This window comes from Numida meleagris, chromosome 5 (assembly GCF_002078875.1).
Source record: "Numida meleagris isolate 19003 breed g44 Domestic line chromosome 5, NumMel1.0, whole genome shotgun sequence".
Taxonomy (NCBI): Eukaryota; Metazoa; Chordata; class Aves; order Galliformes; family Numididae; genus Numida; species Numida meleagris.
The window spans coordinates 20,477,179-20,502,663 of NC_034413.1; the positions used below are offsets into that span (position 1 = coordinate 20,477,179).

Sequence of the window (25,485 nt, forward strand, 5' to 3'; positions counted from 1 at the left end):
ACATCATGACTTGTCTCTGAATACTTGGCATTATTTAAAACAACTTTGTTGAATTGAATGAACTTTGATCCTAATGAAGAACATTTGATCATATTAAGTGCAGACTTCAAAATGGTATTTATCTTGAGAAAAAATATTTGCAAGTAACTATTCTGTGTATATCTAAACAATCTAAAGCTACTATTTTTAGTGTAATATATGTTCATATGCAAATTTGTTAACCCGAGGGGTGTATTTACTGCTTTACAAATTGTGCTTGTTGTTTCTGTTTCTCTTAATAGAAATAAGCTTACATTTTCTGGACTCAGTTTTTCTTCCTGCTCTTTCATCATGCAAATGTAAGTTTAGAATGACGCTTTCCTTTAAAGGGTACAAACTGCTATTAGTCTCTTTCTGGTGCTAGGAGCATGTAAGTCATTTACTCCAAGCAATGGACCTTGAGGGAGGTCTGCTGTGGCCTAATCTTCTCTGCATTTTTTGCAGTGGAATGATCAGGTGGTATCTACATTTCTGGGAGGATATAGTAAGTATTGTGATTGCCTGACATACAATGCTGCCCCTAATACACTTGGTTACTGCAGCTCTGGATATCAGCTCTGTTCATGTAAATTTTTTGTTTTTGACTAGACTGTAGGTTATCTAAGCCAGTTGGTGTTAATAGGTAAGTGAAAGTTGCTTAATTACGTAGACTCATTGAATTGTAGTGCAGGATAGTATTTGGAAAAATAAATGTGATACAGAACCCTGCTGTGCTTTTAGGATGGTAGCCTTGGAGGAGAAGGCTCTTGGTTAACATGAATGCTCTCTGGGTAGATTGAACTAATACTTTCTGTAGGTGTAATGATCTAGTTTGGATTTCTTCTACTTCTGAATTGTAGTTTCCAACTGCCCCCACTTTTGCACTTGACTTTCCGTTGTAGCCAGAGCACATGAGCGGAATTATTTCTGGGTGAAACTAGAGGGGGGGGGGAAAAATGTGCACGCCTTATCTGCTCCAGCTGGTGAACTGAAGTTATTGGAACAGGCAAGAGCTAGTCTGCTGGATGCCCTGAAATACATGTGCAGTGCATGCCTCCTCCTAAAAACAGCTAATTGCTTGGCTCTACCAGTAGCTCTCTGTATGCGCACTTGAATTTATTTTCAGACCTAGGACAGCTTGGGGCTATGCAGTATCCATCAAGCTGTCTGGACAGTTATGATGGTATTGCTAAAACTTTTAAATATGAGACTGCCTCTTCTGAACTTATAGTGGTTAATGTGTGAAGGAAGCTTTTGTCTTTTCTGAAGAATAAACAAATGAAGACACGGTGAAGGCACTGTGTTCTTAGAAAAGAATACCGATGTAAGATTTAAAGATAAGAGCAGTTGGGACTAGACTGAAATGCATGTAGTAGCTACTAGGAATGCTTGTTTTTTAATTTGGGGATATTTTCATGCAGTTAACATTTAAAAATAAAAATGGCTATTCCAGCTGAGGTCTAGAGAAATGAAATAGACAAGAGCTCTTCTGAGAGTAGATCTAGTCTGATTTTGGCATTCTTGTGTGTTTGGGAACACAGTGGGGAGCGCTCAGATCAGCTCATACATTTCTAATATTGCAGGAACGTAAAGCATTGTTAAAATTTCATTCTATACTCATAACTGTTGATTGTTGATCAACACAGATCACTTTCCCTATACTCCTGTTTGTGGCAAATGTGATATTTTGTGGGTTTTGATTGTGTATAGGATGCATTTCATGCAAACATAAATGGGGAGGTATCCTTGTGGAGTTTGATCTGCACAATGTATGTTCTGGGGCCTGACTAGATTGTCTCTGCTTGTCTACAGTTACGGACAGTATTGTGCTTTAATTCAAATGGCCTATACATAGGTCACTCTGAAAGTAATACCACCTATTTATTTCCATGAAAACCAGAACAGATACAAAGAGCACAATAACATTATTTGATAGAGCAAATTCTCAGCTACAAAACAACATTTTTAATCATAGTCACCGCCATTGCCTATGTATTTTCACCACAGATGAACAAGAGCTGCATGCTACGCTCATAAGTCTGCATGGCTGTCTGGAACATGGCTTGTCTTTCACCTTGCTGTCTCTACTGCTGAAATGCACCACCCACTGCCTTGCTGTGCTCATATCCACTGTTTGGTCTCCATACATGTTCAGCAAGTGTCAGTGAATGTCAGTGGGAGCCATTTTTTTCTGCATGGAGGAATTCAGTTCCACCCCTTTGCTTCATCTGCACTTCAATATAAGATGCCACTGTGTCAGAGTGCCCCTCTGCTGACATCTGTCACATGGCAACAACACAGTGGGATATTGGTGGGAAGGTTCAGCCTCTACTGCCATCCCATGAACATCTGCCTCTGATCTCATGGGCCAATATCATAAAATTGGAGGTATTACTCCTGGGGTAGTGCTTGTATATTGTATTGTTTCATATTTTTTGCTATTTAGTGATGTTTTGATGTCCTTAATGCTTGGTGAGCAAGACTGCCTGACATTAAAGTCACTGAAAAACAATTGCCTTTGTAGAACATATGTTTAAGAAAAGCACATGTAATGGAGATCTCGGGCTTGTACTGCGACAGCAGTAACACAACTCTTTTTATATAGACTTTAATATCACTGCATGTTTTTTGTGCCATTTGTATTTTTAATTGAAATTACATTACTTAGATGTCAGTGTAAACGTTGCTTTCAAAATCAATTAAGAGCAACAAAGTTTGGAGATAAATATCAATGTAACATGGCAAAAATGTTGATAGGAGTAACAAAAAACAGAAGTGCAGTAGTTCCATGTTGGAACCACCCAAGTTCTGAGTAAAACAAGCAGCAGGGACTTGCAGCCCTCGCTCTTGACATATGTGAGAAAGTGATGTGTGTTTTAACAGCAGGAAAGTTGTTAGATGATGCATCCATTGTCTTCTCTGAGGTTTTGTTTTTATTTCCTATTTGTTTACTTTGAAGCCTGTTAATTCCGCTTCAGATTTCCCGTCCTGATAGAACCCCAACTTGTTCCTTTGGGTTTTGTTTTGTCTTCTGTTTTGAAGTTAGATGTAAGCATCTGGAACCGAAGCCTGGTTCTCTAGTGTATAGGATTTGTAACTTTTTCAGCTACTTAATTCCTCAGCATGTAGTGGTTCTGTTTGTTTTGTATGTCTGCCATCTCTAAGTTACCAGTAAGCTTGAATTTCTGGTGAGTATTGTATCGCTGTTGAATTAGGGAGAGATATTAGTCACATTCTTAAACTTCTGGGAAAAGTACCACAAGGTATCAAAACGCCAAGCACTGGGCCAAACTTGAAAAAGTGACCTACTTTGGTGGTTCAGAAGGGATTGGTGGTTTGTTGAGATCGCTGCGGTGAGCAGCACCACTTCCACCTTTTATGTTCTGCATGTGGGTCGGAGTTCACTCAGTGTCTCCATCTCTTGGGAGATGGAGGTGTGTGGGGTTTTTTTGTCTGTTTGGTTTTGTTTTTCAAATACATGTTATAGCTGAGTGTTGTTAACTTGTCTCAATTCCTGTGGTAATCACAGGGAGGTCATTGTAAAATTCATTTTTTAGCCTTTCTGAGGAGGAGCGTGTGTTCTTATTGTAAATTACATGCATCAAATTGATTTGAAATCATCCCATTAGTTATATTGATTTAAAGTGCCAGAAAATTGATCTAAATTTCATAATTTAAGAAGGGAACTAGTTTCTCTTAGTTATGGGAAGACAATTATTTAGAGACCGACTGGAGCGTGAGCACTTCTATAATAAAGCAGAAAATGGGGAGGCAGCAGTGCTGGAGAAGGAGTGACAGGACTTTCACTGTTCTGGAATGAATTTCACTATAACTCACTGAAAACTGAACATACCTGAAGATTTCTGGATTTCTTATTAAAGTAAGTGTTCACAAACTGTTGTGTATTTAACAATTGTATTTCTTTCCCTTTCCAGCCTGCTTTGAAGCTTTAGTTAGCAGGCCTCATGTCTATTTAATAAAACCTTCTAAATAAGTACGGGCTAATAAGTAAGAGCTTGTTTAGCTTGGAGAAGAGAAGGCTCCAGGGAGACCTCATTGTGGCCTTCTAATACTTGAAGGGAGCGTATAAACAGGAGGGAGTACAACTGTTTACATGGGTGGATAGTGACAGGACAAGGGGGAATGGTTTTAAACTGAGACGGGGTGGTTTAGGTTGGATATCAGGAGGAATTTTTTCACACAGAGTGGTGATGCACTGGAACAGGTTGCCCAAGGAGGTTGTGGATGCCCCATCCCTGGAGGCATTCAAGGCCAGGCTGGATGTGGCTCTGGGCAGCCTGGTCTAGTGGTTGGCGACCCTGCACACAGCACGGGGGTTGAAACTAGATGATCGTTATGGTCCTTTTCAACCCAGGCCATGCTATGAAAAATACCTTTTCCAATTATAATGAATGAGATAGTGTGCTGGTATCATATATTTGGAAGAAGATGGTGGTGTGTAGATAAGAAAAAAAATCACAGATTTAGTATGCTGGCATGTTTGAGAATGTGTCAGATCTTGGAGTGTCTTCAGTAAACAAGTCAGGAGAGCTGTGTGAAAAGGATAATTTGAGCTCTTTGTTGCTAAACCTTAACACTCAGAGATACTGTTCTGGATAAAATATTAATCCTGTGGCTAGTTTCATGGAGCAAACACAGGCCATGGTGAAATGTGCATGCTGGAATTTACATTTTGTGTTTTAAATTGAAGAAAGTGAAATGGCACAAATGTAGAGGATAGCAGTCTTGAAACGATGTCAATTGCAGATGACCAAGTATATGTAATGTTGATAAATGGTGCTGCATTGTAGAATATGTTCAATCACTTCAGGCATTTAGTTCTGTTTCCTCAGAAAGCACATAGCAGTGAGAAGTGATGTATTAATTCTTTCCCTTCAGTTGTGATGTCTGATCTAGAGTCCTCTTAAACGTTTCAGAGTACAACTGAACCTTGAACTGAACTGAATTTGCGTATCTTGGTGCTGAGCTTTTTGTTACTCGAGTTCTTAAAATGATGAATAACGGGCCTGGATTTGTTGAACTTCCAGTTTCTTACTTATGCTAACATGAATGGAGCCACCAACACTAGGACATGGAGTTGTTGGAGCAGGTTCAGAGAAGGGCCACGTAGATGATCAGAGGGCTGGAGCACCTCCCCTGCGAGAGAGTTAGGGCTCCTCAGCCCGGAGAAGAGAAGGCTCTGGGGAGACCTTATAGTGGCCTTCCAGTACCTGAAGGGGGCCTGCAGGAAAGATGGGGAGGGATTTTTTAGAAGGGCAGGTAGCGACAGGACAAGGGGAAATGGCTTTAAACTGGAAGAGGGGAGATTTAGACTAGATATTAGGAATAAATTCTTTCCTGTGACAGTGGTGAGACACTGAACAGGTTGCCCAGTGAGGCTGTGGATGCTCCCTCCCTGGTAGCATTCAAGGCCAGGCTGGATGGGGCTGTGAGCAACCTGGTCCAGGGGAAGATGTCCCTGTCTATAGCAGGGGGGTTGGAACTAGATGATCTTAAAGGTCTCTTCCAACCCAAGCTATTCTATGATTCTATGAATTCTGCACTTTACTGAATCTAGAGAGAGGCTGCGTAGGACTGAGCCACCCAGAAGTGTGCAGGACAGAATCACCCATTACTGTTCCTGGAAATAGAGGAGGGGGGAGCTGAGAACCGCTTAACTCCATATTTTCTTAATTCTTAAGGATATTGGCAAAGCATAAGCTTCTGTATTAACTTCTCTATCAGTGTTGTCACAGTGTTTTATTTTTCCAAAATCACGTTTGTTACATGAGCTAATAAAACTGGATAAACTGGATAAAAATTCGTGTCTACCTTAAACAGAAGATTGATTTTGCGTTTACTTAGTGTGAATGGACTTTCTGAGAGTGCTCATAATTAGCATACCAAAAGCCAATGAGAATAGAATTATCAATTGTGGTTATTATTATTTAATTTCATTATCATAGTATTTCTTGTATGCAGAGAGCAACTCTGGTGCTAACCAATGTGAGTACAAAATATGTCTATGTGCATTCAGCTGTTAGCCAGTGGAAGGATTTCAAGAGTATCCGGTATGGAGCTTGGGGGGGGGGGGGGGGATGATGAAAGAGGCTTTGTACCCTGTTATTTTAAAGATATTCAAGTTAAGTGCATTGATTCAGAGAATGAAGTGATATGTGTGGGTTGCTAGACAAGTTTTGGCAGTTCTAAGCCTGAAGCAATGATTTTTGAAATGGGATTAGGATGCTTTTATTTTACCTTTTCCAAACTAAATTCAGCAGCTTTAATGAAAGAAAACTATAAAAAGCAAGTGAAAATGGAAAGCAAATTCTAGATTTTTTAATGTTTAGTGATATTAGAAGCATACTGAAATTATTGCATATACTAGACAGGTAGGTCAGCTATATGCACTTGTTTACTTCCATTTTGCTCTTAAGATAAAGCTGCTAATTATTTAGGTCAAACTGATGCAGAAATATTTTAATCTCGGTAGTGAATTGAAACAAAAAAGAATCAGAGATGGAGGGGAGGAAGAGGACCAGTGACCATTGTTAAAGCTTTTTGACTCATTTGTCGTTAACTTATCAGAACTTTTAAGAATTAACCTGTGACAGTCGTGATCTGTGGTTATCTATGTAGCTGCCCACTGGCTGTTTCAAATCCTCTGCTTGGTATGCATTTAAATATATAAGAAAATAATGTATATATAAATGGCCCATTATAATTATATGTAAATGACCTATCATGTTTATATATATAATTATTAATATATATAATATACAAAACATTAAAATATGATGCATTTAAATATTAAAACATATATTGAAAATATATAGAATATATATTTAAATCATTTAATCATTTAATATCATTTAATGATGTTCGCAATGATGACTACATTTGTTTATGGTTAAGAAAGTAGAAATGATTTGACCTGTTTTAGTAGTAAATACATCTTTAAAAAATAGCATTCTAGCTTGCACTGTAAGAAGTACTGTTAGCAACGAACATCATAGAGGGACTTGACAATGTATGAATTATTCACTGATAGATTATTATATCATTGTTGTTAGCATGCAAGATAATGAACGTAATTACTGTGGCAGAGTACTCAGGGGAATGTGCAGTTATTCCTTCTGTCTAGACTGGAGTTACCATCTAAAGGAGTATTAAGAAAACATGGACAGAGTCTGGTAGCTGGGATGCTGCTGCTTATCTCCTTCTGCTGCTTTAGTGAATGCATGTACTTTGTGCTCAGTCCTAGAGGTAATTGTATTCATTTTTGAGAACAGTAATAATATTTCTGTTACAAGTCTGGCAGTAGTGCATACTGTCTAAAAGGATTTTGATGTTTAATTGTATAGCATTGTAGATTTATCCTCCTCTATTAGACGGTCTATTATAGTACATCAGTATAAACTGTCTAATTGCTTAGGAAATCCAGGGTAAAAGGTTAATCAGCAATTTGCCTTTCTTTGAGGACTTAGCTTGTTATGATCTATTTGTCTTAAAGAACTTTGCAAAGCATTAGTTTATAAGTGTCTCTAATCTATGAGGTTGCCCACCTGATCTTACGTTAAGCCTTTTGATGAACCAAATACTTCTATTTTCTGTTCTGTATTATGATAACATAAATTATCTGTAATAAGTCATCCTAATTAAAGTTGGTAAATCTACAACTCTGCTCCAATTACACACTAATCAATTATACACTAATTTAATTCTACTTAGCTTGATACAGTGCATCATTAATCAGATTCAGGTTTAATACAACAGATTTACTGTATTAACAAAAAAAGGTACATTCAAATAGGAGGAAAATAAAGGAACTCGCAGTGCCAAAGAGTGCACATAAATGCTTTCTTATCAGTAATGTATTGTAAAAGATTTCATTTGTTCCGTGGGGAAGTATAACTGAAAGTAGTTTTTTGTGAGCAGATTATTGTTAAGAGCTGGAATCACTGATATAATACATTTAAGTAGTTCATGGTTATTATTCCAAATTCTATTTCTCCATATCTAATACGGGCAGTTGTCTCACTTCTAATGTTATTTAACTGATTAGTAGCAAATTGAATTTGCCAAAGTTACAATACCCTTGGTGGTAAGAAAACTAAAAGCTAATGGTCAGCTATGTGCCATTCTGTTTAGACTTCAAATGTGTTACCCCTGTGTAACTATTTGTACAACTTTAACTTCACTGCTGATCTTACCAGTGTTTAAAGTTTTGCAAATGCCATTAGGAATTACCAAATGTAGATAAAAGCTAGTCACAAATCAGTGTATTTTTAATGGCTACCAAAGAGTACCATCCTTGCTTTAAAGCAGTAATTAATAAGTAATGCAAAGTGAAATGAGCGAAAAATGAAAATTGACTGTATATTTAATCAAGTCATCTTGCTACTGAGGATGCATTTTTATGGTAAGAATAAACACTGCTTTTGAAAGGTATAATCACACCTTCACATACTTTATGGTATATTGTGATTTAGCTGACTATAACATAGATAAGAAGATCTACTGATAGGATAATCCTTAAGATAACTGTTGTGCCTGAACTCTGTTAAAATGGGTGTAAATTCATCAGTCATTGTGCTTGTGCTGCTGCAGACCACCTGTATTGCAAAAGAACTCTTTTTCCAAACGATGGACACATGCCAGAAGTTACTGGTGGGGGGGGTGGGGGGGGGTACTTGTGTGTGAGGGGCAGGGACAGGCATCTGGGAAATAAGTTGGGAATAATCGCCCGTTTAGCAACTGACATCTTATTTCTGAAGGTAAATTCTTTATTGGTCAGAATTTTATTGTAAAGCACTTCAGTGAGGCTAGCCACAAGGGAACTGTGGCTACTGTGATCTTTTACAGAGGCTGTCTGCCTGCTCTGTTTTCCCTTTGCCTTTGTAAAGCTTACCAATTACTGAGGTCTTCCACTTGGAGAATCTTTCAGTTTGTGAGTGATAGGATGCAGTTCTCTTCAAAAGAACAGATGTCATGGAAAATTAATGGAGTTTCAAAAAACTGCTCAAAAACAAAGACTTGAACCAGAAAAATAGAAATTTGTTAACAAAAAGAGACAACCCAGCAAATAAAATTAGGTGAAGTTTGCAGATAAATTCCTCTAGGTAGTAAAACTTAGTGGTTAAAGGGAAAAAAGAGACTTCAGCAAATACTTCATAAAGTAAGATGCTAGGTAGAAACTAGGTTGAGTAACAAATGAAGTGGTATCCTTTCGAGCAATAAGTTTTCAGCTTTCTTTGTTCCCAGAGAAAAAATGCAGGAGAACAGTTGGGTTGTGGAGAAACTTCTGGAAAGCATTGCTTACCAGAAAAAAAAGAATAAGGGAACACATAAAACTATACTTAAGTCTGCTCTTCTGGATGGCACGCATCATTAGATTCATAAAACATTCTGATTATTTAAGTAAAAAGAAAATTGTGATCAGAATTTTTCTCTTGATATGTATGCTCTTGGTCAATCCATGTTCAGGATTTCTTCTTATAAAATACATATCGGAAAATTCTTAAATCCGGGTAGTTTCAGTAAAGGCTTTGGAAAATGTACTTGATTGTCTTCCAGAATCTTAATTTAAGTCTTGTATGTGATGGAATAGTGATTATCTGCCATTGCTGTCGCTTTCCTGTCCTAAACAGAAGGCATACAGAAAGAAAATCGTATGTTCAGAGGAATACCAGCAACTTCTCAGGAGACAGCTAGGCAACTTTTTAGAGCTTTCTAGCTTGTAAACAATTGATTTAACTTAACAATCTTTGTCAGTCAAGTTTGATTTCTATATTGTGTGATTGGAAATTGAATGGGAGTGCTGAAAAGGTTTTTAAAACTGTTTTGATTATCTTGTACATAATTTCTTGTCTTCAAGATGCATTGTCAAGTGATATTTTGTAATTAATTTTTTGGAAATACATGTCAATACATGTCCTTTCTTCATGTTAGACTTAATGTGCCATCAAATATTATGTAATAACTCAGTGAAGGTAGTGTGTTCATGACTTTTTTTTTTTAAACACGAGCTTACTTCTGGGAAAATTTTCTCATGTGGATGTACCTAATCACTGTCTCTGAAAGTGATTTGAAGTAATATGCCTTGATTTGTATTAAAATTGAATAGCAATATTTATACATGCAGTTACTGTCCTCTCCATTAAGGTACGTTGTTTTAAATTCCTGAGTTTAGGTAACTAGAATTTATCTCTATGTCAGTGATCTTTGGAAATGTGATTGTACACATATTTTCATAGAACCAGTCAGACTAAAATATGAGAAGATTTGTTATGGTGTAATGAAAATATGATTTTGTGTATAGGGTATCATACACTTGGGAAGATGGACTATGTGCAGATGAATGAGAAGAGACATAGTTGAAAATGATGACAAGAGTTCCGTTACAGCAGAATTGAATACTCCCCTGGAAAATTGTGTTCTGGTTTTCTATGTAAATTTTATAATGTTCACAGATGGCTTTTTCCAAGTGTTTGACTTGTATGTATTCAGCACACGATGAATACAACTGTAAGGAGCTGAATGGGAGTTATACTTAGAATGAATAAAGTATTAGATAAAGCTGAATATTGCGAAAAACAGATCTTAAACATATTGAATTGAACATTGCAAATTCTTGAGTACGTTTTTCTTACCTTTGCTCCCAGAGAAAGAAGATAATTATACCTTTAATCTCAGTGGGATTTTATGAAAATACTTTTGTTTATACTTGAACACAATTGCTTCGCAACAGAAATTATTGACTTTTTCAGCAGTATTTTGTGACATAGTTTTATCTTCATAAATGGTCTATATAGAATGTATAGGACCAAAAGCTTGAAGGGGAGATGAAATTCAAAAAGTAGTGTATGCAAGAGTGAGCCAGCTCTTCATAGCTTTAGTATGTTTGGCTTTGAACTTCAGACTGATTTTTACCGAAGTGCTTTTGTGCATCGTGAATACAGTTTTATAAATATTATGTTTTGGAACAAACTCAGTTTGCATTGTGTTACAATTTAAACTTCAGTTGTCTTGCTTAAGGTTTGACTGTTTCCACATGAGAGTAGACCATTCAAGTGATAAATCCACAGTCACAAATCTGGGAAACAGAAATATACTGCAATGTGTTGGAAGTTAATTTTCATGTGCCATGGTGCATGAGAATATTCTGTAGAGCATTCCAGTAGCTCTCATAGCAAGTCATTGAAAAGTAGCACATAAGTCATTTTCAGTGGTTTTGTGGTACTAGTACAATAGTTAAGTCATAGAATCATAGAATGGCCTGGGTTGAGAAGGACCTCAAAGATCATCGAGTCTCAACCCCCCTGCCAAGTGCAGGGTCGCCAACCACTAGACCAGGCTGCCCAGAGCCACGTCCAGTCTGGCCTTGAATGCCTCCAGGGACGGGGCATCCACAACCTCCCTGGGCAACCTATTCCAGTGTGTCACCACCCTCTGTGTGAAAAACTTCCTTCTAATATCTAACCTAAATCTCCCCTGTCTCAGCTTAAAACCATTCCCCCTTGTCCTAACGCTATCTACCCTCACAAACAATCGATCCCCCTCCTGTTTATACGCTCCCTTCAAGTAGTGGAAGGCCACAATGAGGTCTCCCTGGAGCCTTCTCTTCTCCAAGCTAAACAAGCCCAGCTCCCTCAACCTTTCCTCATAGGAGAGGTGCTCCAGCCCTCTGATCATCTTGGTCGCCCTCCTCTGCACTCGTTCCAAGAGCTCCACGTCCTTCTTGTGCTGGGGGCCCCAGGCCTGGACACAGTACTCCAGATGGGACCTCACAAGAGCCGAGTAGAGGGGGACCACCACCTCCCTCTCCCTGCTGACCACTCCTCTTTTAATGCAGCCCAGAACATAGTTGGCCCTCCGGGCTGCCAGTGCACACTGCTGGCTCATGTCCAGCTTCTCGTCCACCAGGACCCCCAAGTCCCTCTCCGCAGGGCTGCTTTCAAGTACTACTTCCCCCAGTTTGTATAAATACCTGGGATTGCCCTGGCCCAAGTGCAGCACCCTGCACTTGGCCTTGTTGAACCTCATTAGGTTCTCGTGGGCCCACTTGTCCAGCCTGTCCAGGTCCCTCTGGATGGCTTCCCTTCCTTCCAATGTATCGACTGCATCACTGAGCTTGGTGTCATCTGCAAACTTGCTGAGGGTGCACTCGATTCCATTGTCTATGTCATTGATAAAGACATTGAAGAGCACCAGTCTCAGGACTGAGCCTTGGGAAGCACCACTCGTGACCGGCCTCCACTCTGACACAGAACCATTTATCACAACCCTTTGGCTGCGACCAGCCAACCAGTTCTTAATCCACTGAACAGTCCGTCCTTCAAATCCATACCTTTCCAATTTGGAGAGAAGGATGTGATGAGGGACCCTGTCAAAGGCTTTGGAGAAGTCCAGGTAGATGACATCCATCACCCTCCTCCCATCCACCGATGCCGTCACTTCATCGTAGAAGGCCACCAGATTGGTCAGGCAAGATCTACCCTTGGTGGAGCCATGCTGGCTGTCTCGGATCACCTCCTTGTCACGTATGTGCCTTAACATGTCTTCTACTTCTGCTCTTACTTCCAGGACTAATGGCTTTTACATCCTTTATTTTCACAACATCTATTTCTAAACTTTTGAAGAGTGTTAACTACTTAGAGTTAAGATTACTATTAGAAAAGATTCCTTATGTTTTCACATGTTTTATATTCACATAGATGGATTTCATAATGGACTTGTATTTATAGTTTAACATTACAATCTCTCTTTATAAGGAATGAGAAATGAATGCGAAGAATTCTTCAACAAAGAAATTATTTTGTAAAACGGACAGTCCTCAACAGTTAAGCAAAGTTTATTTAACAATTATATGAAGTTGCTTTTTAGGAATAAAAGCATTTTATCAACATAAGTCTTAAGAGAAATATAGATATGCCAGTTGTTCTCAGTATAGACAATGGACCACAATTACATAGTACTGCTGAATTCTCTCCTCCAGGAAAAAAAAGGTTCAGCAAATCTGGTTGTGCCTTTGAACATGGCATTAAGCCACAACCTAGTTGCTGTCAACCCAGGTTAACATAGAATGTAAGCCATCAGTGCTCTGATTCTAGACGAGTCCATTTCCACTGGATTTTAACTGCAATCCATTGTTAAATAGAGAGTTAGAGATACAGATTTATACACTTCAGCAAAAAACCTATATATTTTTACATATACTTTTTTTATACACACATGGACATGCACATATTTTTCTAATACTTGACTTGAATGTACTTCACGTTTTTTTATTCCTGTATGAGTTAAAAATCAGAGTAAAGTTGCTTTGGAGACCATATTTGTTACCTCTGAATCAGCTCCTTTAGATAATACTGAAGGATAACATCTCAGTGTTGTTTGGATACTAGAGTGCAGGCTTTAAACGCAACTTGCATTTGGCTCTGTTTTGACAATAGAAGTTAATCTTATATGGTTTTTGTTAAAGCACTGTTGAAAAAATCTTATTGAGCTATTTGTGGTGTTTTGGTATTTTTTTTAAAGATGTTTAAGATTTCACATACAGTTTAACTGATCACATATGAAACTGTAAATTAATACCTCATGAGTTTTACTGACTGCAGGACATGGTTTGTAATTCAAAGCTGCTTTGTTCCTACCCACTAGGAAAAGGCCCTGTTCAAGCAAACAAATTAAAGAGTTCATTGTGATATCAAACTATTTATTAAAACTGAAACCTCTAGTATTAAATTTATCATTTCATGGTGACTCATTATAGTATACTAACTTAGAACGTAGATTTTAAGGATTGAATTAGACTTGTAAGGTTTGAATGAGAAAATATAAAATTGCGTTTAATTCTTGGTCTTAATGTACATTAGTAGAAATTTTGTGCTCTTACTCAAAGAATTACATGGCATACAAAAAGAAAGCAAAAATGAAAAGCACCCATCTGCAGTATTTTTTTTTTTTGCAGATTGCTTCAGTTCAGTTTGTTTTTTGACTGAATGTATTTCTATTTCTCCTATCTTGTGTGTGAAGTCAGCACAAACAACAGAAAATAATCACTCATTTTAAGTGTAAAGTTGAATATTTGATTTTCTCACTAGAACTGGTTGGTCGTTCCTACCTGGTGTGTCAGGATAAACAGCCTTGTTTACAATCCCCTTTTTTGACTCCTGTGGTGGAAGGATTTTCAGCATGACCTTTTTATACTTCTGCTGTTTTTACAATCTAATGAGTAAAAGCAGGAGAGGGAAATATAGTTTTATACAACATAATTGGCCGTGACTGCTACATCTTCCTGCTTACTGCAGGTATTTGTGATCACTAAGGACCTGAGGAAGCTGTATAAAAACTTCTGAGAGGAATTTGTCCTTCAGTGCAACAAAAATTATCAGTTTGTGTTTGTGATGGATTCTTACTTCGAGGTTAGCTGTTCCTGGATTATGAGGCCATCTGAAGTTTCTTTCTATGTTTGTGAAGGGAGAGGAATAGAATGTGTGCAATGTTAATTAACTGCTAATTTTTGCTGCCTGTTAGGAAAGATTTGAAAGTTACAACTCTTGTCAGAAAGTTCAAGATAAATTTCATATTTTGAAGATCTGTGAAGACCCCTTCACCTTTTAAAGAAACATACACGTAGACACTCAGAAGTAGAAGAGGTGTATGGGAAGGGACTATGTAGTTGTTTTGGAAACAATTTCTGTTCTTAGTGGTGGATTACCAACAAGGCAAGTATCTTTGTAATCAATCTGCAGATTTTTCTCTGTCTTGAAGCAGAGAAACAGTGATTTGGTATGCTTGTTACAGGCACAAAATCTATATCCTACATGACTCAATTCTAAGGGATGACCAAATGATCTTCATCTGAATTAGTGCAATGTTTACTAGGCTAATCTCTGAGAGTATTTTAATAATTGCTAATTGCTCTTGATTTTGTATAAGAGAAATGTATTTTTACTGACCAAAGTGACTGATCTACAGTGGCAGACCTCCTTTGGAAGAAATGGTTTTGATGGCTTTGGTACTTCACTATCATTGCCCAGTTTCTTGAACAGCTAGGTACTCTTAATCTTCTGAAAGATTAAGATTTAATTTGATTATGTATAAAATTATACATTTGGTTAGTGACGTCAGAACTTAAAAATATGTAGTTGGATTTCATGTTTCCCTAATTTGCTTATGAGAATGTCACATGAGAAAATACCAGAAATACTTTTAAAGTTGAGGTATGTTTACGTTTCCTCTGTTGTATGGTAGGTCAGTGATCTTATTGGAGTAGGAAATGCATATTGATTTGTAAAGAAAATACTGATTAATGGCTGCTGATTGACAGTTAACTGCCTGCTGCTTTGTCCCAGTAACTTTCCAGACATGGATATGAAAACTCAGTCCTTTGTAGCATCTGGGTTCCCACTTTTCCATCTCCGTATATTTTGATACTTCATAAACGCAAAATAATATATTTTTGCAGGGTTGAGGGTAAGAAAAATTTCTTCTCCCTTTCTTCCAGCCCTCTCAGGAGGGAAGATAAATTCTTTCATGCACAACTACTTTGAATAGTTCCTTTTTAGAAATCTTGCTCCACAAGAGCTGGTGTGGTTCTGAGAAACTTAACAGCCAAACACAAGCTTCTTAATAATAGCGTGGAGACTAATGCAGGGTATCACTGAATATGCTTTGTACTGTTCATAGTGGCGGAGTATACACAGACGGGGGAAGTTGAAATGAGTGGTTAATCAGAGGGAGACTTTGTGTTGCTGTATTTGGGTCAGATGTTTGGGTTGTTTCTTTCAGGCCGTGAATTATTGTTCTGCTGTGGAGTTAGTCTTTTAGTGCTGCTTGGAACATTGCTTTTGAAATGTTTTATGTAGTGCTATTCCCCTGCATCTTTTTTGTAACTTGTGATTTTTATCATTTTTTTCCCTGTTCATTGCATATGCTAATTTTTCTCCAAAAGGTGACCCTCTGAGATTGAGCCTATGGAGTGAAGAGCTGGGCTGAATTGTCATAGGCTGTAGGATGAGTTATTTTTAGTGGTTGGCATTTCAGGCTGGAACACTTCATTCTGTCGTGCTTGTTAATGAGTCATCTGGAGAAAATGGGCTTCTTGCTTTCTGAGCGGCTCTGTAGCAAATAATAATAGGCTAATCTCTGCAGGAGATATTCTGTCAAGTAACTAAAGCTTCAACTAGAAAATATGTTGAAATGGAGACTTATCACCTCCCTGTAAAAATAAGCATGCAGTTATGATTATTATTTTCATGTATATGAAAATCACAAATACTGGAATACTGATAAAGAGCCTAGTAATGGTGTAGTAGTAAAACATTCTTGAGAAAAAAGGTTAATTGAAGATGGCCAGCTTTTACAGAGAGAAAGAGCAATTACCTGGTTGCTTTTTAATTCAGAACACCATTTCCTGAAATCTGAACGTATTATCTATTTGATTCTAACTATATAAAACCTTATATAGGGTTTGTGTACTTGAGAGAACCCCAAAATTATCAATATTCAATGTTATTTCTAAGGATTATCCAGTATTTTTGTTTTGCTTTCTGCTGATGAATATATAATATGGATTTCTTCCTTTGCACATCTCAGTCTCTCCCTTGATGATGACTTCTTTTCTCCAAATATGAAGATTTTGTGTTGATACAGCACAGAAGGTTTTATTTAATAGGTGAAACTACCACCACTCAGCTTAGAAAGCTTAATGTAATTAAGGGCAATTGATATAAGTTATTAATCCAGTTGCTTCATTTTTTCTCTCCTCTTGAAACTGCAGAACTCAGTAGTGCACGTAATTCATTTGAATGAAGGCTATGTAAAGATATAAACCAACAAAACCATAAAGGAATAAAGGAAATAAAAAGGCATAAAGGAAATAATTTTAAGAATAGCTTCAGTGTCAAATTGTCTGTCAACGGTTTACTTCGTTACTTTATTTCACTTTTAGCACCTCTAACGCTACTTACGGTCTATATGTTTACATTCTTTTGTTTACATGTCTTTTTTAGAATATGAAGAGACCTTTCTGTTTTGATGGCCATAATTAGAACAAATAATTTATTCTCTCCGCTCATAATTTAGCTGTTTGAGTTTTCTTTTTTTCAATTATCAGTTGTATCAATTATTGAGATATCCTTTTGTCTTTTTCAGAGAAATGTTTTTACATTATTAGCACCTCTTGAGCCTTCAGCCCACACTGTTTTAACTCATCTTTATCATGTTGCTGTGATCACTGTACAAAATGTTTAACCAATTAAGTCTAATTATTCTGATATTATTGGAGTTGATACTAAATAACCTACAAGCCTTAGAGTTGGGTTAGTCAAGATAAAAATTTTGCATTTTACAAATGTGTATACATGGTAGCCAACAATGTTGTGGTAGGAGCACTTGAGATACCTTTAAATAAGCTAGCAGAAGTATCAGAGTCAGATCAGCTGCAGGGGTGTGGAACTTTGCATGAAGGAAATGTACCCTGTGTTTTAGCAGAAAGAGTTACCCTTTAAGCTCTAGGCTGCTGTGGCTAGACTGCTTCCAGACCTTGGACTTGTTTGCTTATAGATGCTTTGAGTACACATGCTGGTACCATGTTCCTGGGTAGCAGTCTGTTCTACATGTCCAGTTGTCAAATGTCATCCCACCAGCATAAGTAAGTTCTTCTGGCTTATAGAAGAGCCAGGAGGTTTTTGTATTCTCCAAAAATGAAAACAACATATTCCCATGTTACTCTTTACTGTTACTCCAACAGTTTTGGTTCCTTTGTAAATCTCTTCTGCTGCTGAGCGCTTTAGATGTTGTCAATAAACAGTCGATTCCTTCTCTAGTGCCTTCTAATGAAAATAAAGGTTTGAAGATGTGATTATTTGCTTATCAAAAACATACAAAAAGGAAATGTGTTTGGGAGTGTATGTACTTGTGATAATAAGCATTGCCTGTTGTTTTGAGTTAAAGAAATTCATGATATTTTTCACTGTCAGTTGGTGACTGTCTTAAGAAGTATTCTAGACAGAGCTGCACTGAGAAACAGGATGGGCAGAGAATTGAAATAGAAGTATTACCTGGAATTTACTATTGGTTGTGTTGACGGTAGGTTTTTCTGCACTCATCTTCTCACTTGTTCCTGAGGACAATTACTATAGTTCACTGCATGTTGATAGCTTATAGAAAACATGTACTTTCATCTTGAACTACTGAAATATTCTGATGTATTTTAAGTATTTTCTTGGTTTAAATATACTGATTGAGTAACTAATTGAAAGTAATTTAAAATACCGCATGGATTGAAGAAAAAAGATATTTTAGCGCTGTAGCTTAATTGACATGGACCATTTATGTTGTAAACATAAAATTGATTTAGATTGTGGTTAGCAACTTTCACTATTGTTTTGAACTTCAGTGTTAGTAGAAAGAGAATATCCCTCAGATAAATACTTAATCTGAGGGATGCATGGAAGCAATTAGTTTTTGAAACAGTGCTGTTTGCGAAACTTTGATATTTTATTGACTTGGAGTTAGAACTCATACTCTGCAACTTGGTTAACTTCTCATTTTGATGTATTTATAGATAAAAGTACAAATTATGAAGTTGCTGCATTACTGAAGTAAAATATTTCTTTCTGCCAAGTGTGCATGTGTGAACATGTTTCTGTCTTTGTCAGCTCTCTATAGGCAGCTTAGTATGATTTGCACTACAGCTTTAGGTAATCTAAATTGTAGCAAAGATAAGGTTTAAGATCTCTTGTTTGATGACTGAATGCTTTTAATATTAAAATATTCATGGCAAATATTCTTTTAAGTTAAACAAATTTTCACTTTGATGTGAGCTGGAGTAAGTTGATGCTTGTGGAGCAGCAGTTTCAATTAGCTTTCACTAAAGATTTATTGACAGTTAACACCTGGTCTCTACAGAGCCAAGGGGGAAGCATCTACTGCAGTCTCTTGTGATTGTTGCATAATTAGGATTATGTTCTTTAATTTGCTTTTAATTTTGTAAGTGTAGCCTTACTTTAAAAAGCATTTCTACTCATCTCCCCAAATATTTATTGTGGGTTATGTGAAGTTATTAATGTTAAAAGAATGAAGAAGTATAGTACTTTCCAATTTGATAAATGACTTGCCCTTCCATTGATTAGTAGGAAAATTTGCGTACAAGGAATTATGAGTAGGTCCCAGAAAGCATGTATTCTTCTCATACCACTTACAGGAATCAAACAGAAAATGACAAAAAAAAAATTCTAAGCATTTATGTATCTCTCAGAAATATATGAGAACATCAGGGCCAAGCATAAACGCCTCTTTAATAGAGCCGAGAAATAACAAAGGAAATGAACTGGTTCCTTAATGCTCCAGAACATAACTTAGTGCATCCGAGGATGAAGGAGGTAGATGCTTTCCCCTGCCTGCAACATCTTCTGACCCTCACTGCTTAGCAGTGCTATTTCTGGCTACGGTCTCTGTCACAATACTACTGTGTGAATCCATGGGTGTATTTGCAAGATTTGTTAGTCTTGGCCAATCGCTTAGAAGATATTTCAAAAAGACAGTACAGAGGCAAATTTATTAACTTTACTCAATTATTGAATTGATGGAAATTCTCTGATAGTATTTCTGATTACCTGTCTTCAGGGTGAAACTTTCCTTTAAATGTTTTGATCAGAGGTTTGATACAGAAAGTTTTGTTGATACTCCTTGACCTTTTCTTATAGTAATCATACATTATAAGCATGTTTTAAGGTTTGTGAATGTGTTCTGTGTAAGTGTATTTGTGGCATTCAGCAATGGTTAGAAATTCAATCTTTTAATAATTTAGAGTCATAGTTATTCTTTCTGTTTTGCTACAGTGTTTTAAAATATCAGCTTGCCTTGTGTTGGCTGATGATTCTGAATGCAGTCATCTACATTTTTCAGATATTGTAGAGGGGGGAGATATCCAGATTATCTGGAATAAGAGGAGCTTTTCACGAACACTTGCATAAATTTGCCTGTCTTTGCTGAGAAACGGGAAAAAAAATTACTTTGAGAAATGTCTTTAAATCATGATCCTTAAGAGCTGATGTTTTAACCTTACATTTGAATGACTGTTACTTTTTCCATCTTGTTTCAATATGCCTAAATGCAAACACATGTGGAAAATGTTCTTTTGGCTTTTATCAAACTGACATTTAAGTGCATTTTTTCAACCTCGCTAACATTTGTGGTAAAATATTTCAAAGCTATGAATCTTGCAATTTGCCTATGCATTTTTTCTTCTTTCATATATTAACATTTGGTACTCATAATCCTAACCTGGTTGGAATTACTGGCTTATTTCATTTGCTGTTTGTTTGGATGAGGTGATTAGGAAAATACTTTATGTGAAATTCTAGTTTGCAACAGTAAATACTTCCATGAAGAGTCACTGTTTTCTGAGCTTTTGTAAATATAAGCAAAAATATGATAATCTGCTACATTTGATTGTAGCCGTCCTAACACATTTAGCGTTCAGTTGTGTTATATGTCCATGTTGCTAACCTGTCTCCAATACTTCCTTTTTAACATGTTTTATTCTTCCCCTCTATTCCCCTACCCATTTCCAAACTCTTTAATTCTGTGCCAAGCTAATAAGTAGAAGAACTAGCTCTGGGTAAAGTCAGTCATTGCCAAGCAGCTGTTACAAAGTTTTCTCATGTACCTCTGTGATTGTACCTCATTTCTCAAAGGCAATACTTTGGCTCTTTCAGGACCAATTTTAAGCCAGAACAACCAATTATATCTGCATCTCAATCTTAACTGGCTTTATGTAAAAGACTGGGGATGAAGTAAGTCATATATAAAATTGTTTTTATAGGATTCAAACTTTGAACATTGTGTTGTACAATTTAGAGAAATTAGGTATGTTCTTTCAAGTATGAATTGCTTTTCTTTTAACCCCAGTATTTGCTCTAAAGTTCTGTTTAAAAAATCAACACCTCTTCCTTAAATCAGAATGAAATTTCACTCAGGATCTAGTGATGATGACTTCAGCGCGTGGGCTGACTGAGGCAGGCTGCCTTCCCCCAAGGCCTGCCCCACTGGCCTGGCAGTGGGACTGCCTGTGGTGGGCTATTGCAGGCCCTGGCTCAGGCTGCAGGGCAGCGTGGAAGGTGACAGACGACAGGCTTGTCCACATGTATGCAAACTGCCTTGGCTGTGCCCTGCAAGGCAATCGGGCTGCAGGTTTGGCATTGTTTAGGTTTCACTTGATTTATTCCTTAAAGGCTTTCTTAAAAAATGGCAATGATATTTGGAACTTCTTATGTAGTTTTACTGATCTTTTGCTATTCTGAATGCCAGTTGTATAACATGATATTCACTCATATAATTCATCTTTAATTTATGAAGTGATTTCATAGGCATTCTGTCTCAGATTACTTAATGTGGAGATTTAAGTAGATTAAAAAAAAAGCAATTAAAAGGATCAAACATCTAATTGTTGGTCTATTAGTCTGGTTCTCCTCACAGCTGAACACTTCAGTTGCAGCCATATTTTAATATGACCTCTTCTTGAAACTAAAAATAAATATCTGGGAAACGTGTCAGAATCACCATTAATTATTATTTTTAATTAAAAATCTAATTAAAATTCATCCAATAACTTGAAAGCATACCAAATGCTAGTCTACCTTCCTCTCTAAAGGTATTAACTAAGCCTGCCTCCATGGCCCCAACTTAACTCCAGTTATATGCAACTTGCAACCTCTTCTTTATTACTTAAGAGATTTTCATGTTAATATTTTTCAATATTTTTGTAAAACCAAACAAAAATGTACAACCTACTGGAGTAATTGGATCATCATTATTCAAAATAAGCAGATTTTTTTTCTGATGATCAGGTTATCAGTCATACAGAAGCAAAATGGGCAAAAATTATTTTTTCTTCCTTTCTGTCTGGCTTTGGCAGCTGATTTTTTTTTTTTTTTACAAAGTGTAGTTCCCTGCTGATGAGTGCCAGTGAGCACTTTTTAGGTAATAAGCAGATATATCAAAAGATATCCAGGGCAGCATACCCTAGTGAAAAACATGAGGTTACATTTCTCTACTTCTTGCAGATAACTAGCTCCTGACATATGTATCAGAGGCAGTTTTTTCCCAAAGCTCTGACAGTTAAATTCAGTTATTCTGTGACCATTTTGGTCTTCAGAATGTGTTGCTTTGTTGCCCAATATAATTGGCATCCAGAAACTTAATGGCATTACTTTCATTGCTTTAATTTACCTTGCTGTTAATCCATTTCCTTACATAGTCTGCATTCAGTTGTAGGGAGTGTTTCATGTGTTTATTTTTATTACCAGTTAAGTAATGAGCCCAACATGACTGTATTTCTTGCCGTGTAACACAGAACAAGATTACAGCCTCAGCTCCAAAAAACTTGGACTGTATATGAAGCAAGCTAGAAGAGATGAGTATTGATCTGTGAGAGGATTGCTGCTGTTAGGCTGGAGAATGGCCTCAGGAAATTACACAGCCTTCCTGATGATTTCTGTAGACGTTTTGGTGAAAGGTGGTCTAAAGAAAGAATTAAAATAGATTTACTAATATTCATAGAAAATGCTAGTAACTGGACATGGGGGCAGTATCATGGGATAGTCAGAGAAAAGGTATTTTTGTTGATTGCTTTGTGCTCCAAGGCTGCTGTAAATCTGAACATCCTGAGAGAGCCACCACACAGGTCCTTGGCTGTTGTCTGAAAGCAGAGATGAGTTTAATGTGCTACAGGTACTTGAGGTGAGTTTTTCTCTATGGGAAATGAAATGCCATTTTAAGAGGCTTTACGAGAAGGAATAGTGAATTTGGTAAGAGGAACCAAAGAGATCGGTAGTGATTCTCACGGTGAGTGAATGACCAGCGTGGCGGTGAATGTGTCAGCAGTGGTCGAGGAAAGAAATGGGAGCACTCACTGGGGGAAGGACTAAGAGTTCACTGGTTTGACTGAGGTTGTGGTATGGTATCTGTTGGAGGAGTCTGTGCCTTCTAGAAAAACACTTCCACCTCCTGTAGCATAAAGAGGTGTAATGTGGGTTTTTTGTCCCATTCTTGTATATAATAGCTTCTTCTGTTACATTCTTACACTTTTTTTTGGTAGACGTGAGCTCTCTCAAAAGTGATCTTACTGAAAAGTCTTACCTTTCAGTATCAAATACAATTAGGAGCCAATCCTTTTTTAAACAGAGGGGAGAGGGGAAAAAAAAAGCAACTGACAGAAGTGCTATTGCCTCTAGTATAATTGAGTAAAACGTTAACATATCCTCCTTGGCAATGCTAGAGTTGATCAAGAGTATCACAGCTGAAAACACATTCTGTTGCAAATGCAAAATTGTTTTTGTTAAAATAGGCTGCAATGTGGTCAACACATTAATGGTACCAAAAATAGGGCCCCCTCTCTATGGTGCTGGTGGTGGGATTTATTATTCTGTTATTTAAGGTAATGGTATGTTGCTAGGTCAGGGGAAAGGTCACGGTTCTCAGATACAGCAGAGCCTTAAATACAATTGTAGGACAAGAAACAAAAATATTACTCAGTTTAGCTCATGAGGTTCTAATTTTCTTGGATTATCTTAAGTATGATAACGTCTTACTCGTGAAGCACACACAGAAGCTCTGTTTAGTATTCATGGGCCTTGGAGAAGTTTCTACAGTTGAACTTGCTTCCTTAAAATAGGGAATTTTACAAAGACAAATAACATGTTTCTGAGGCATGTTGGAATGACACAATCTTCTCTTCATAGGCCAGACATAAAGCAGACAATGAAAAAGTCAATTTTTACATGCTTCCTGTGCTATTTACTGATGTCTTGAAAAAGTTGTGGATTTTCATTTCCTTAAGATAAAAAGCTATTGGCAGTCTTAATTTTGGGGTCATACTTGATAAAAATTGGTTATCAACCTCTTGTGGATTAAAACAACACAATTTATATTTTCCTTTTGATAGGCAATGGAAAGTAGTGTAACAGTACTTTCCTTGCATTTTCATGAAATCTTGTTCTATTTTATATAATGGCCTTTTAAAGGTGTAGGTTTACTGCATTAATTCAAAGAAAAGGAGTTACGCCTTTTAATGTTGAGTCTGAAACAGTGACAGAGTGGTCCTTGTTTGCTTGTCTTATTCTGTTAAATAATTGCAAAATAGTTTATTGAGGTTGTTTCTTATATAACTATCACATTGAAATCTTGACACTAAGGTGCTATTTTAAAGCTATTTCTTTCCATCATTTTTTTCCAAAATCAGATGCCAGCTATTTTATTCTGTAGATACTATTTCAAACTACAAAATGAATTATTTGAACACATTGTCATTTAAATTTAGAGCTTCTATTGTATGTCATCCATTACACTATACTATGTAAGGTTTAACATGCCACTAAGTAATCAAGTCATTGAAACATTAGATGCCTTTAGGTAAAGGAATTAAAATATTAATTGGAATGCTTGTTGATACATAAAAATGCAAAAATAACTGTGTGATATAGGCAGCAAACACTCAAATTGGTTGAAAAGGTCAATTAAATTGAAGGAAAAGTAGTGCCAAGATACTAACCTGGTTCATGATTGTTTATATGTCTCTCTGCTTGAGAAGCAATCGTTATGAGATTTGTTGGTTTTTTTTCTGCTTTCAACTGCTTGCTATCATTTGAGGTTTCAATTCCTTGACATAGAATTGATGGATAATTAGTAGTGTGCATAACTGTGAAAGTCATATATAGTAATTTAGTTCTTGATTCTTTCTAATTGCCTGCCCATTGGTAGTTTGGTAGGGTGAGTAGCTCATAATTCAAAAACTTTAAATGGAAATTACTGTAGAAATAATAGTGATCTTATGAGTAACATGGGGTTGAAAACGAAAGCCTTCTAAATAAACAAGTCATTGTTTAACAAATCTGTCCCAAAAGCCATTGTTCAGATGGTATAGGGAGATTTGGGCAGTGGGGAAGAGAACTAGGGTTGACAGGTAGCATTCGTTTTTGTTGTGTCTGAGATAAAATGTCACTGTGTAAAGAGATGCTGGAGTTAAATACAATAAAATATGCTGGGATATAGTAGTTCTTCTAAGGGGACAAGCTTCATTTTTAAAGGTAAATATCTGATGTAAGTAGACTTTAAGGACAAATGTGCTATTAGTTAAGGTTGTCCTCAAGGTCATTTTGAGCCTCAAATATGCAATTTTTTACAGTAAACCTTTTGGCTTGCCTGGAGGAGTACTTCTTCCCAAGTCTAATGTCTTCTGAGGTTGTTAATCTTGCTATTTAGTCTACTCAATTTCAAGTGTAATTAAAATTTAAAGTATGAGATATTTGTGCCTAGTCTCCCTGCAGTCTCCACTGCTCTTTCCTTCCTATTTCCTTTCCTGTTTTGCTTCACTTCCCTTTCCTGTAGCCTGCGACTAATGAAAAGATTAGTTCTGTGGACAGTGATCTGTGATGCAAATGTGTCTTTGGCAAGGAG

The 25,485-nt window shown here is 36.9% G+C and overlaps 1 protein-coding gene across 3 annotated transcripts in view; it reads left to right on the forward strand.

The window, feature by feature from the left end:
• Positions 1-25,485, forward strand: part of ADK (adenosine kinase) — a 279,987-nt gene that overhangs the window by 51,392 nt on the left and 203,110 nt on the right. The window lies entirely within an intron of this gene.